This window comes from Phoca vitulina, unplaced genomic scaffold (assembly GCF_004348235.1).
Source record: "Phoca vitulina isolate PV1807 unplaced genomic scaffold, GSC_HSeal_1.0 scaffold9, whole genome shotgun sequence".
Classification (NCBI taxonomy): Eukaryota; Metazoa; Chordata; class Mammalia; order Carnivora; family Phocidae; genus Phoca; species Phoca vitulina.
This window is the reverse complement of record NW_022589712.1, coordinates 32613743-32627547: the sequence shown is the minus strand read 5'-3', so window position 1 is coordinate 32627547 and position 13805 is coordinate 32613743. Positions and strand designations below refer to the sequence as shown.

General features: G+C 38.6%; 1 protein-coding gene across 17 annotated transcripts in view; it reads right to left on the bottom strand.

Annotated features, from left to right (window-relative positions):
* Nucleotides 1–13805, bottom strand: part of EPB41L2 (erythrocyte membrane protein band 4.1 like 2) — a 210278-nt gene that overhangs the window by 96433 nt on the left and 100040 nt on the right. The gene's annotated exons all lie outside the window — the stretch shown is intronic.

Genomic DNA, 13805 nt, shown 5'->3' with positions numbered 1-13805 from the left:
CATTTGAGGAATTATTCTAGAAGGAGAAAAAGTAGGCAGGAAACATAACATTTTTTGTATTACACTGCAAAAGAGTAAAATCATCATGAAAGTAGGAACAAGAAAGTCGAAGGGAGAAAAGTACCAAGAAATAGGAAAATAATCTGGGGGGAAAGAGGTTTACATTTTTGGCCTGAGTTAAGAAAGGGAGGTAGAAATTCTGTCTTTACCAACCTGCTCCAAGCACCCAGAATTCAGTTCAAAAATGTAAGGTATGGACTTTCACAAATTGACCTGGAAATGTAATCATTTGTACATTGTCTCTATACGAAAGCACACTTTCCAAATAAATCATTTGCTGATGTATGGCATGTCCAGACAACCTGTTCATAAACTGGAAACTTCCTTTACAGTGCCTCTCTGCACTATGTATTTGAATACCCAAATGGTCAACCCCATGCCATCCTGTATTATTTCTTCCCTAAAATGCAAAGTGACATGTGACATCTATTTGAAAATCACAATTTTTTCCAAGAGAAATAATATTTTTGCCTGGCAAATAAGTTTCAGGTCAATCATTCTTCCCAACATGAACTCCCATCCTAAGTCTATCAGGTGAATAACACACCCAGCTAGAAATACTGAAGTCCATGGTACAGTTTCCAACAGAACTTAGAGATAGGTTCCCCAGTAAACGTTATGCTAAGTAAAATCAACACATATGAGGGGTCAATGTTCTGACTGCAGGAAACCCAGGAATGCATGTCTAAAATGTTAGGGAGGGAGGGAGGGAAGGAGGGAGAGAGGAAAGCGTGTGTGTGTGTGTGTGTGTGTGTGTGTGTGCAGGAAACCCAGGAATGCATGTCTAAAATGTTAGGGAGGGAGGGAAGGAGGGAGACAGGAAAGTGTGTGTGTGTGTGTGTGTGTGTGTGTGTGTGTAATCCCAGTTTACAGACCCAAATGGGCTTCTTGGAGGGGAAGGAGTGGGAATAACAAAAAGTGAGAATATATCAGTAACACTTGGATGAAGGATACTTGGCCTAAAAGCATAATTATTCTTGACCTTGGCAGATGTATTCACCCTCCAACAGTGGCTTTGGATCAAGCTACAAGTGGGTTGAAGACACCAGTTACCATGTTGATGTAATACCCCTTGCTCTGAATTTCATGCTCACAAAGATATTTTAGGATTATCACCTGGCATCATTCAAGGACTTTATTATGAAGAAGAGAATCAGTTGACCAATCACCTGTACACATTTCATTCTTTCTGGCAGTTATCTTTAACTGTAAATCACTTCCTGGCGTTCTAATGATTCTGTTCATAGGACTGATCAGCAAGGGCCAACTGTCTTCTCCCTGACTGCCTTGGGCACAGTGAATAAAGAATTAATGTATGCATGTATGCCCCGAACCAGACCCTACACAATGATCTCCCATGTCCTATCTTGTTGAAGCCCCCCAGCCCCTGCGGCATCCTACTGGTCAACACTGTGAGCTTACTCTGCGAACTTCAAATATTATTATCAACTCTACAAAATTATGAAAGACTTCAGCAAGGCAGGGGGAAAACAGTAATCTAAGTTTCTCTTGACATATATTGCAAGATATATCCAGATTTCAAAATGTTGAAATGAAGCGAACTTTAAGTTTAAATTTGAGAACTACTATACCAACACAGAGCTTGGTCTATAACAGCTCACCCTCCCTCCATCAAGTTCTGTGGGGAAAATGAGATAAAATTCCACACATTAAAAAGCTTTATAGAGGGGCACCTGGGTGGCTCAGTCTGTTAAGTGTCTGACTCCTGGTTTTGGCTCAGGTCCTGATCTCAAGGTCGTGAGATCGAGCCCCACTTCAGGCTCCTCCCTCAGCAGGGTTTCTGCTGGAGATTCTCTCTCTCCCCCTCTCCTTTGGCCCCTCTCTCCCCTCTCTAAAATAAATAAATAAATCTTAGGGGGAAAAAAGCTTTATAGAAATGTTAACATTGGATACTTTCCCAAACCACCACATCCAGAACAGCTTCTTCCTATTGGAAAGCAGCCTGAAATCCAGCCTGAACCCCGGTAGGCAGCCTTTACCCTCTGCTGCACAGGCTCTAACCAGGAGACCCACTACTCCTCAGCAGGATCACCAATGCTTGGTCCACAAACGCTTGGTGAACAAAACCATACCTTTATGTAACAGATAATGACCCAAATCAAATGAATTAAGAAATGAATTACACCTATTACAAAAACCAGTAAACCATTTTCAGTAGAATAGCCTTCCCATCCTTCCATTTCCTATGACCCACCTCCACATGCAGAATAAAACGGATTATCCAGACACCTGCAGGAAATAGAGACAAGAAAATAAACTAACAAAAAGCATCTGTGAGAAAATAATGAACAAAATATCAAAACAGACGCTACTAAAGCTACCACAACCAGTAAAAGTCTTTCTATGGCAAGAGAACCCAAGAGCCTCCTGACAGCTAGGATATGTACTATATTGAGGAGGATGGCCTACCTCACTTCATCCTAGAGTTCAAATGTGCTCATTGCTCAAATTTTCTTAAGTAGAAAGTGGACCGCCAATTAAAGACGGTAGATTAAACACAACCCATTTACTTCTGCTCCATCTGGAAGCTAGTTAGAATAGAAAATGATGTAAGAGCACACATGCATATATTCATTTTTTTCCCCACCCTGAGATGGGGGTGGGGAAAAAAAAAACAGAATCTGTGCCAATGAAATTTTGGAAAGCAGATTGAAAAAGGCTGGGAGATCAAGTCCATGCATTTATGTTTCATGTTTTCTTCACAACCTCTCCGAGCCCACCTCTTCCGTGATGTTTAGCAGAAGTGACCCCAGTGATACACTGAATTGTAAAATGGGAGGATTTCTAGTTAGAGCCAAGCCAAGAAAAGCCTGAGTCAAAACTAGCAACACTGGCTTGCTCCCAACCAAGGTTTACTATCAAGCTATCCCTGACCAAGGAGGAAGTCGGCATTAAAATCTATTCTTATAACCCCCTATTTCTGCTTGGATATTACTATAGAGCCATTTGTAAATAAAAAATGTAATGGGCTAGGTGTTGCTGGGTTTTCCTAAATATTTCATTCTTCAAAATCTAGGAGGAGTTCCTTTCTCCCCAGTGAAGAGTTGCCAATTTTAGCCCATGACGTGATACTTCTATGTTATTTATCTAACCCCTAAACAGTACTTTATCAATTACGTTCAGATCATACCCTTGGCTTCGTATGTATAGTTTACCCTTGAAAGTAAAATTCATAAGCAGCTTGAGAGGAAAAATAGTGTCTTCAATTTTTATCTTCTCAGCAAAAGTAGGAACCAAATCAATATTTGGGGATAAAAATTATTTCTGAACACACAAGATATATGTAACTGAGTATGATTTTTAAAACCAAATTTGCAAAATACTGTGCAAATATGACTTTCTTAACTTCCTATTTTCTTAAAAATGACATACCATCATGAAGGGACATCAGCAACCCAGGCATTAAAATAATTCCTAAGAAATGAAAATACAACTTTTTGTCTAACTTTTTCTATTTTTCACTGTAAATAGCAGGAGTTGGCATAAATCTATGAAAAAGTATAATCTCTTTAAAAGTGACTAAAACTGTTAGATAAATAGAGGCCGGTATCAAACTTCTAGCCAGATGAACAAACCAAAATTTTTTTAAGTATCTTCTTTTAAATGTTGCTCAGTACCATGTCCACTAGGACTTATTTCAAAAACCAGAAGCAGCAACTTCTGCAGGCTAGCACATTCTCTGCAAACTATTTGCTTAGAATGAATTTTGACATTTGATTCACATAGGCTTTCTGTGCTACACAAGAATAGCTTAGTAGAGCATTCTTATTTGATTCACTTTAAATTGCTGCTGACAGAAATATGAAAAGAGATCAATATGACAAACAGATCATAAAATTCGAATGAATTTTCCTAAGTAAATAACTAGGGGATATACAAAATCAGACTCAACCTCAAAACAGGTTAAAATGGCATATTCCATAAATGAAATGCAGTTGGGAGATGCCATGAATAAGCAGAATGGAGCTTTTGTCTGGAGGTGCCTCTGAAGAATATGAGAGTTTAAAAAAAAAAGTTAGAAGTAATATTCCTCATAACTTTTCTGTCAGAGTCCATGTGTAACTCTGTTGCAGAACATAATGAAACAAATCATAAAAACAGCAATCTGACAGATCCTTTATCAATGCTTGACTCATTTAGCTACCTTGCATGAAGAAATTTTTTCTGAGTTAATCTGGTGCTTTTTATACACCAGATTTTATGATGGTATATTGAATTCAATCCCTTTAAGATCCAAATGTTAGTATACTATAATATACGGTACTGTAAATACTAATATTAATGATACATTCTGTCCATGTTCTTACTGGACCAGAGTATGTATCCTGCTGTAGAAGGGACAGGATGAAGTGAATGGCCTCATCATTTGTGAAATAAACACAGGGATTCCCAAATCCCTGACCCCCTTCAAGCTCTACACATACCTCCATAGGAATCTGGAGGGGGAGGGGCAACAAGGAGATGGGATCAGAGAGGGGAATATTCAACAAAATTTCTACAGTTGAGAAATACAAGTCAGGTACCTCATCTTTAATCTCCTCAGAATAAAGAAAGGTAACTAAAAATAAGAGTAACAAAAATAGAGGGATTCTGAATAGTGCGTTAAAAGATTTTTTATGTTTTTTATTGGCTGAGAGAAATAACATTGCATTTCTTCATTTGATGAATCCTGCCAAGGAACTAAAAAAAAATTTTTTTTTGAGAGAGAGAGACAGAGTGTCGGGGGGAGCAGGGGGCGGGGGGGGTGGATCTCATGCAGACTTCCTGCTGAGCACGGAGCCCAACATGGGGCTCAGTCTCTCGACTCTGTGATCATGACCTGAGCCGATATCAAGATCGGATGCTTACCTGACTGAGCCACCCAGCTGCCCCAAGGAGCTAAAATTTTTTAATGCCCATATATTTTAGTGAATGAGAAAAATGTATCAGAACAGATTTTAAAGTACAAACCTTATTCTGAAAATGACCTTCCCCAGCATTTCTAATCTTACTAATAAACCTTCAAATAATTTTCCTTCCAAAACAGAAAAATAATTCAATGACCTGGTGCCTGTTCTACCACCTACCTCAGGTTAAAGTGAAAACGTTTTCCCTGGTATTAAGTGGTAAATGACCAAGGAGTTAGCTTTGCCCAGCGGCATGCGTGAGAAAGGGCCAGGAAGAGAAGGAGGTTGCCTTCAAAATGATGTCAAGATGGTCACTCAGGGTGAGAAGTTACTTTCCAGTGTCACATTTAATGCTTTCAAAATACCATTGACACAAGGGCAACCCCCAGCTTTTGAAACCAAAAGTAAGGGAGAAAGAAAGGATAAAGCATGTGATAGCATTCTTGCCTGCCTGGAAATGAGAACCTGTGCCTAAGAGCAGCACTGGTAAAGAGAGGCAGGGAATAAGGTATTCATTATATGCCCTCCACGCCCAGCCTACCCTCGGCCAGCAAGCCATGTCCCACGGCCGCTCCCATGTAAGTGAAAGCGCTCCTCTGCTCTGGCAGTCTGACATCCTGGACAGGTCCTGAGCTCCTACAGGGCCAGGGCCACACCTCACCTGCCTCTGCCCGGCTCTCCCCTAGCGGTTTCACAGCCTTTTACACGAACTTAATTGTTTTCATTCATTCAAGCCCTTGAAGTGTTTCTATTAGAAGTTAGCCTGCTGTTTCTAAGTATTTAAAAAGCAGGGCAGTGGTAGACAGAAGAAGCAATAAAGGGTGGGGGGGTGGGGGGGAGGAGGGAGGATACACATATTTATACACACACCCAAATCTTTTCTAATTGGAGGGTGGAGAGAAAAATTGGGAACATAAATAAGGAAGTGTGATCACTTAGCTTAGATAAGAAGGATGAAAATTGTATACATATATAAGAAAGTAGAGAAAAAATAAAGCAACAATTACATTCTATGAGTAGTGTATAAAGTCCAGTGTTAATGCCCCATGGGGAGAGAGAAGAAAGGTCCTTTTCTCAAGGAACTAACAATCCAGGTGAAGAAATAACAGGAGAAAAATCAAACAACAATACAAGAGTTTACCAGTTTTTCAATACAATATAAGTGATTCTTTCAGAAGCCAGTGAATGACTGACTAACAAGTTAATGGTGCAAACAAGTTCACAGGAAGACAGAGTTGGACATGACACCATAGTGAGAAATCATGTGGCAATCACAATGCAGAGATGTTCTGATCAGAAACTTGAAGGAAAGATAATTGAAGAGGTGCCTGATCAGAAGACCGATTAGGCTGGCAGGGGGAAACTTGGAAAATCCACTAGCGATAGAGTTCAAAAGACAGTCTGAGGTCATTCCTGAGAGAGTCCTGAACACCCAGCTAAAGAGGGGCATGATAAATAGGCCATGCTCTGCCCTGCTCCTGTGACTCCCTAGTGTTCTTCAAGCTGGACCAAGTATTCAACCACTCACGTGGTATGGCAGCCTCTTGCCACTTAGTCAATACAAGTTATTGGACAGAATTACCATCTTAAATTTTTTAAGCTAAAGCGATAGTTGGATAGACAGCCAGCAGCATTCCACCTGCCCCTATGCTGTTGGGATTTTATATTGCACATAATATGTGCCAATTAAATTGTTCCAAGTTCCTTATCCATATTTGAATCTAACACCATTTTATGGGAGTGTATAGAGTGAGACAACTTCTAGATCCTCCAGGAGTATGTAGATAGTTAAAACTATTTAACTAATAAACCTAGTAAGGGTCAGTGCCAGAGGTCTGAAAAACCACCTTGGAGAGTGAAAGTAGAATAAGCAATCAAGTAAATAACACCCACTCAAAAGCGATGATCTCAAATTGGACTTCTGAGACCAGTCCTCTACACAAGAAAAGTCAACCTTGACACATTCTACTTTCTGATAAATACTTTTATCATCAGAACACTGACGAGAAGAGCCTACATTCTGATTGCCTTATTCATAGTGCTAAGGAAAAACTGGTACTGGCATTCCTGTGTGGGCAGAAACAATGCCCTCAATTCTCAGACTAAAATCAAACGTGGGAACGACTTTCAGATGCCAGAGGAAAATGTGAGCAACTCTAGCTCAGAATGCACATTCACTTTTGCTCCCAAAGTCTTGCAGGAACTTTCACATTTATTTTCAGGCTCAAAAGATATACAGACTTATCAGCTGTAGTAAAACCAGCGCAATCATAGAAACAGAGGAAGCAAGTATTCTCATTCTTACTTTGCAATCTGAGGATAGAAAAGAGGAAGTGACTGCCCCCAAGACATCCAGAGAGTCAAAAGAAAAGGAAACATAGGTCTCCTGACTTTATATCCACAGCTTCAACTAAATCTTACTGTATTTTTTCCTGAGAGGAAAGAGCCCTGCTTTTTGAACACACTGAATGTAGAAATGATCAGCAGCAGGATCACAAGAGTCCTATAGCTGAGTCTGTGGAACACGCATGCAGAGCCCAGGAGACTCCCTAGAATTCTTTCCACTCAAACTCCGGTATTAAAGGAGCTTGTCGCATACCATTAAATATTCCTATAAGATAAAAACAGATGTTATCAAAGAATAGAAATTATAGTTTCTTCATTAAAAAATATAATCCTCAAGGGCCGCCTGGGTGGCTCAGTCATTAAGCGTCTGCCTTTGGCTCAGGTCATGATCCCAAGATCCTGGGATCGAGCCCCACATCAGGCTCCCTGCTCAGTGAGGAGTCAGCTTCTCCCTCTCCCACTCTCCCCTGCTTGTGTTCCCTCTCTCACTGTGTCTCTCTCTGTCAAATAAATAAATAAAATCTTTAAAATATATATATAATCCTCAAGGGTTTCCAAAAAAATATTTGAGACCTTTTATTATCAATAGATGATAAACCAGTATAAAATATAAATTGTAATTTTCACCAAATACAATGAAAAAATACTTCACACAAAGATTTGGAACAAATGCACACAGACTAGGCCTTGGGTCAAAATTAATGCATGGCTTAGCAATAAGCTTATTGTTACATAAGCCAAAAATAACATTAATTACTGTCAAACCACTTCCATATTGTTTTTTCATGTAACTATAATCATTCTCTAAAAATGCCCTCTTATCCAATATTTATGCTCACAAATACTGTATTTGTGAGGCATTTTTATCCACTCTTAACAACATATACTGTTACCTCAAAAGAATGCAGACTCAAAAGATGATAATTACTTTTTGAAATAGTGCTGCCTTGGTTCCCTGAGCAATCTTATTCATTTAATTCCTGAGGTTCAAGAAAGAATAGGCTCAGATGGCCCACAGGAGAAAAAAATGAGGAAACAAGCCTAAAATGAACCGAACAAGGAATATAGGGATATAGATGGACATATGGAGATTCAGCTACCTATTTTAAAGAAGTAATTGGAGAAACAGATGATGTTAGGACACCAAACAATAATAATAAAACTAACTGAAAAATTATTCAGTTAGTACAGTAACATTTGCATGAAATGCCTTAAACAGGGTACTTCTGCTGACTAAAGGTACTGACAGGTACCACAAACAGGAAACTGTCTAACTTTCCCAATGCTCGAATCACACTGATGAAATCCTATCTATAAAGACCACTGATATGCATCTTAAATGTAGTGAATAAAAAAGTCCCCCTTCTGGGGCACCTGGGTGGCTTAGTGGTTAAGCGTCTGCCTTCAGCTCAGGTCATGATCCCAGGGTCCTGGGATCGAGCCCCGCATCGGGCTCCCTGCTCAGCGGGAAGCCTGCTTCTCCCTCTCCCACCCCCCTGCTTGTGTTCCCTCTCTCACTGTCTCTGTGAAATAAATAAAATCTTTAAAAAAAACAAAAGTCCCCCTTCAATTCCTGTGGCCACACAGCTGCGTACTGTGCTCCAGAATCTAAAATCTAAATAGCACTCTTGACCTTGCTGGATCCTTTGTCCCAATGACTTTACAACCTCTTCCGTGTCTCCCCAGCAAATTTTGCTCTATAGGTCAGCTTGAATCCTCCCATGCTGGCATTTGAATGCCCTCTAGAACCTCATCTGACTCTATAAGGTCTCTAAGTTAGGTCATTCCAACTCCTCGAGACTCCTGCACAGACCATGCTTCCCTCCACTGTTGTAGGTGCCCTAGAAGTCAAGACAATCAGGCCCTCTTCAGTGGGGATGCTATAATCTAAAGGTCTAACTGAAAATGAGACACATGCGCATACAAAAAGAAAAGAATAACCAGCATCTAAAAAGTCACAACAGAATCTTTAATGACAATGAACAGATGGAAACAAATCTAATCTCCCAAACCAAATAAAGTGAAAGTATTTATTTCCCACACTGTGGTCATCTTCCTTGAGCGCTTGCAAGTTCATCAATAGCTACGGTTTCCCACAACATACTTCCCCAAGTAGTCCTTAGACACTGATTTCCGGTGTAGAGCTGCGGAACTACAGATAAGCAGCATCAGCACATCACCCTCTGTCTAAGGTCAATGCTGGAACGGGAAACACGAGAGCACTCAAACCACGTGATGGCTGTCCTCTGCGCTCTGCTCCTGAAGAGGAAGTAACAGCAGGTCTGATGCGTATCAGACTCATACTAATGATACTAAGCAAGCAACCAGAGAACCAAAATGGGAAGAAGCACTGGAAAAAAGAAAATCAACCAAAATAGGAAATACAACTTAAAACATGTGCATTGTTAGAAGAGCTACTATGACACTGATGAATTATGGCTTATGGTCAGATATAAAGTCACACTGCTTAGAATTCTAGTGAAACGCTGGTACCTGAAATCTGCTGTGGGATCATATCACTGAAGGCTACTCAACATTTCGTTTTTTCTTTGTACTTAAAAGGAGAAAAAAGTTTACTCAACACATACATGCTACACACTAATTTCAAATTTATCATTCTCAAAAGTTCATTTTTAATGATATTTTAAGTAATCATTTAACTGAAAAGACAACTGTACATTAATATAGTCATAAAAATAAAGATTCCTATGCTTTTACAACCAATTTAAGTCTCAGTGAATTTAACTTTGGTTAACTGCAAACTCTGCTGCGTTTAACTTTGCATTCTTTCTCAACTCTGCTCCAAGCAACCCAACAATTTCATTCCCCATGAGTAGCAAAGTCATAGAAGAGGGAATAGTCATACAGATAAGAATGTTATTTTGTACCATTCCAAAATGAGATCTGACATCTAATAAATGAGTGCTAAACAGATGGGAAAAAAGTGGGTAGGCACAATGATTAATATCAGAATTTATTAAGTCAACTGTGTCTATCAAACACTTAAATATTCCTAGAAAGAGTAACAATAAACAAAGAAAAATACCAGGACAAATCAAAATTAGATGGCAGAATATGGCCACATATCAGTTATATAAAATAGCTAGCCTAAACTCACCAGTTAAAAGACTAAACTCTCAGGGCGCCTGGGTGGCTCAGTCAGTTAAGCTTCTGCCTTGGGCTCAGGTCATGATCCCAGGATCCTGGGATTGAGCCACGCATAGGGTTCCCTGGTCAGTGGGGAACCTGCTTCTCTCTCTCTCCCTCCACTGCTCCCCCTGCTTGTGCTCTCTCCCTCTCTCTCAAATAAATTCTTAAAAAAAAAAAAAAAAAAGACTAAATTCTCAAAGGGGATTAAAAAACATGTCTCCTCAAAATACAAGGGCACAATGTCTAAAACCAAAGAATTTGAAAAAGTCCAGGCAAATCCTAACCAAAATAAAGCCAGAGCAGTAATATCGATGTCAAAATAAGTTTTAAGGTACTATATGATGGTAAAAAGGGAAAAATTTTGTCCATGTAGGCATCTAATAATCTAGCCTCAAATTTTATAAAGCATAATCTTACAGAAATATGAAGAGAAATTATCAAACCAATAATTATAGGGAGAGATCTCAACACACCTCTCATATTAGTTGATAAACTAAGCAGTTAAACAATTAATAGAGATAAACAACATGAGCCACATAATTAATAAGACTGATCAAGAGGACAGATCTGAACACCAGACCAAACTGTAATAAAACAGGGAATCTGAAGATTCTTCCCACAAGACATACACACATATATTCACACACACACATACTTCGGAAATCTAAAAACACACTTAGAAAAACTTTAGTGGTCAAAAATGACATTAAGGAGGTCACGTGATGTAATAAGCACTGGGTATTATATAAGACTGATGAATCACTGAACTCTACATCTGAAACTAATAATACATTATAGGTTAATTAATTGAATTTAAATTTTAAAAAAATAAATAAAAGGAAAAAAAAGACCCATAACGGGATGCAAAAATATTAAGAATTGAGTGGCAATGAAAAGCCCTATGTTCAAAATTTGTGCTTTCAACAAGAGATACCTGAAGGGAAAACTAGAGCCAAGCACTTGTATATTTAATATTCAACTCAAGAAATTAGAAAAACAGCAGGGTAATCCCAAAGAAAGAATAAAGAGCAAAAGGGAAAAAAAAATTCTACAAAGTAGAAAAGAAAATACAGAAACAATAAACCCAAGTTGTTTCTTTGAAAAAAAAAATTAAAATGGTAAATCTGTAGGAAGAATGGATTGGGGGGGAAGGCAAATAACACTAGAAATAAAAAATGGAATAAAAATTGAATGCACAAGATGACAATGCTATGAAAAACTTCATGCCAGCAGACTTATCAAATTAGATGAAATGGACAGTTACGACCAAAAATTTGAATGACTAAAACTGACTCAAGAAAAAACACTATAAGGAAATTGAATCAATGATTTAAAATAAACAACAAAAAAAACCAAAAACAACAAAACCTACTCTCCAACTCTCCTCTTTCCACCACACCAAGATAGTTTTAAAGGCAAGTTCTACCAGATCTCCAAAGAACAGATAATCCCTCACTTATCCAAATTTTCCAGAGAATATTAAAAGGGATGCAACTTTATGAGGCTTATAACGTAGGTCATGAAATCTCATAAAGTGGATAGAAGAAAATTAAAGGTAAGATATGCAAAAACCCTAGATTAAAAAATACAAAATGAATGCCAAATCATCACGAATAAGTAGAGACAATGTGGAAAAATTCACCTTGGTGGTTATTCGCTGGAATTTAAATTGGCACAACCACTTTGGGGATCAGTTTGCAGTGTCAGGGAAATCTGAGGAAGTAAAACTGCATCCTATCAACGTCCAAATTCCACTATGAAGTGTCTACCCTGAACAAACTGTTGCACGAGTAAACAAGGCAAGGTGTGTGATTATGTTCACTGAAGCACTGATTGTTACACTACATAAAGAAATGGAGCCTCTGGAGAGGAATGGAGAAACTGGTTCAGTCATTCACAGTAAGCTAGACAGTAGCTAAACAAAGTAGATTTACATGCTGTAAAAAGGGACATACAGAGCAGGAGAGGAGGGATGCAAAGGAGACTTTAGCCAAGTCTTCAAGGTTTTAGTTCTTTAAAAAAAAAAAAATCTGAAACACATGGCAACATGGGAACATCTGATGAAAATTTTTATGGTGAATATACAACTGTCAATTATTTTCTAGATTTTTGTAGTTTTTACATACATCGTGACTTTAAAAGACCACAAAAATAGATTTAAACCATAAAGCACACTGGTAAATCTTGAGGTTTGGTGATACAAAGAGATTCAGAGATAACAGGGACCTTCTGAATTATCTAAGCAATCTTATATTCTATAGATGAAGTTGGTTTCTGGCTCAAGGTCAAGTTATCATCAAGCTGGTTCTCATATTCTAGACACCCTAACTTCTAGGATAGGTAGGAGAAACAAGGGACATGTGGTCAAGTGTAACTGAGTCAAGTTCAGACCAGCATTCCATTGTTTTCCTTGCTGTCGCCCCCAACCCCAAACACATAGTGTCAGTCGGTCTCCCCCCCCCCCGCCCCTCCCTGTCTCTCTCAGAGCTTTAAGGATTTTTAATCCTCTTTCTCCACTCCTGTTCTTGAAATAACTGAAATATCAGAATAATTATAACTAAAACGAGTAAAATAGATAAAGGCAAGGACTAGGAGTCATTCATCTTAGCACCCTCCAACCTTGTACTCTAATACATGTTTAAATATATAATAAACTACTGTTCAACTAGATAGGTCTATTTCACCAAGCTGAATGAATGCTTTCATTGTAAAGTATAACTTCTATTTTTAATAAGCAAGAATGCAAGGAATCAGGAAAAAGTAATTTTAATATTTAAATAGATGAGAAGACCCCCCTTCCCCTCAAAAAAGACTATTATTTAGAGACCATATTTTAAGTGAACAAAAGAGGTCCCACGTGTAGCAAATGAAACAGGGTAGTTTGGTGGTCAGGTTCATGACGTCCGGAGTCAACCTGCCAGGTCTGGAATTCTGGCTCACCCACTAGCTAGCTGGGAAAGTCTGGGCAAGTTATGTAAACTCTCTAAGCCTCACATTGCCCACTGTAACAATGGGAATACCCACAATCATACCTAAATACCTACCTCATACAGAGTCTCACAAGTGTTATGTGAAATCATCCATCCGAAGTAGCTGACACAGTTCTTCAGTGAACATCAACTACTAGCATATGTTCTTGTAAATAAAGTAACTTAGCTATGAAAAGCAACAAGCTCTTCTGACTGACAAAATTATAAGGCATGAGATGCTTTAAAAAATTATATTGGTTTTGGTCACATCCACACTAATGAATTATATGCCTTGTAAATCATAAGTGTTTTTTAATTAAATGAAACTAAAAAAATGAGCTTGATTTTAAGTCAGTATCTAACTCAGGATTAA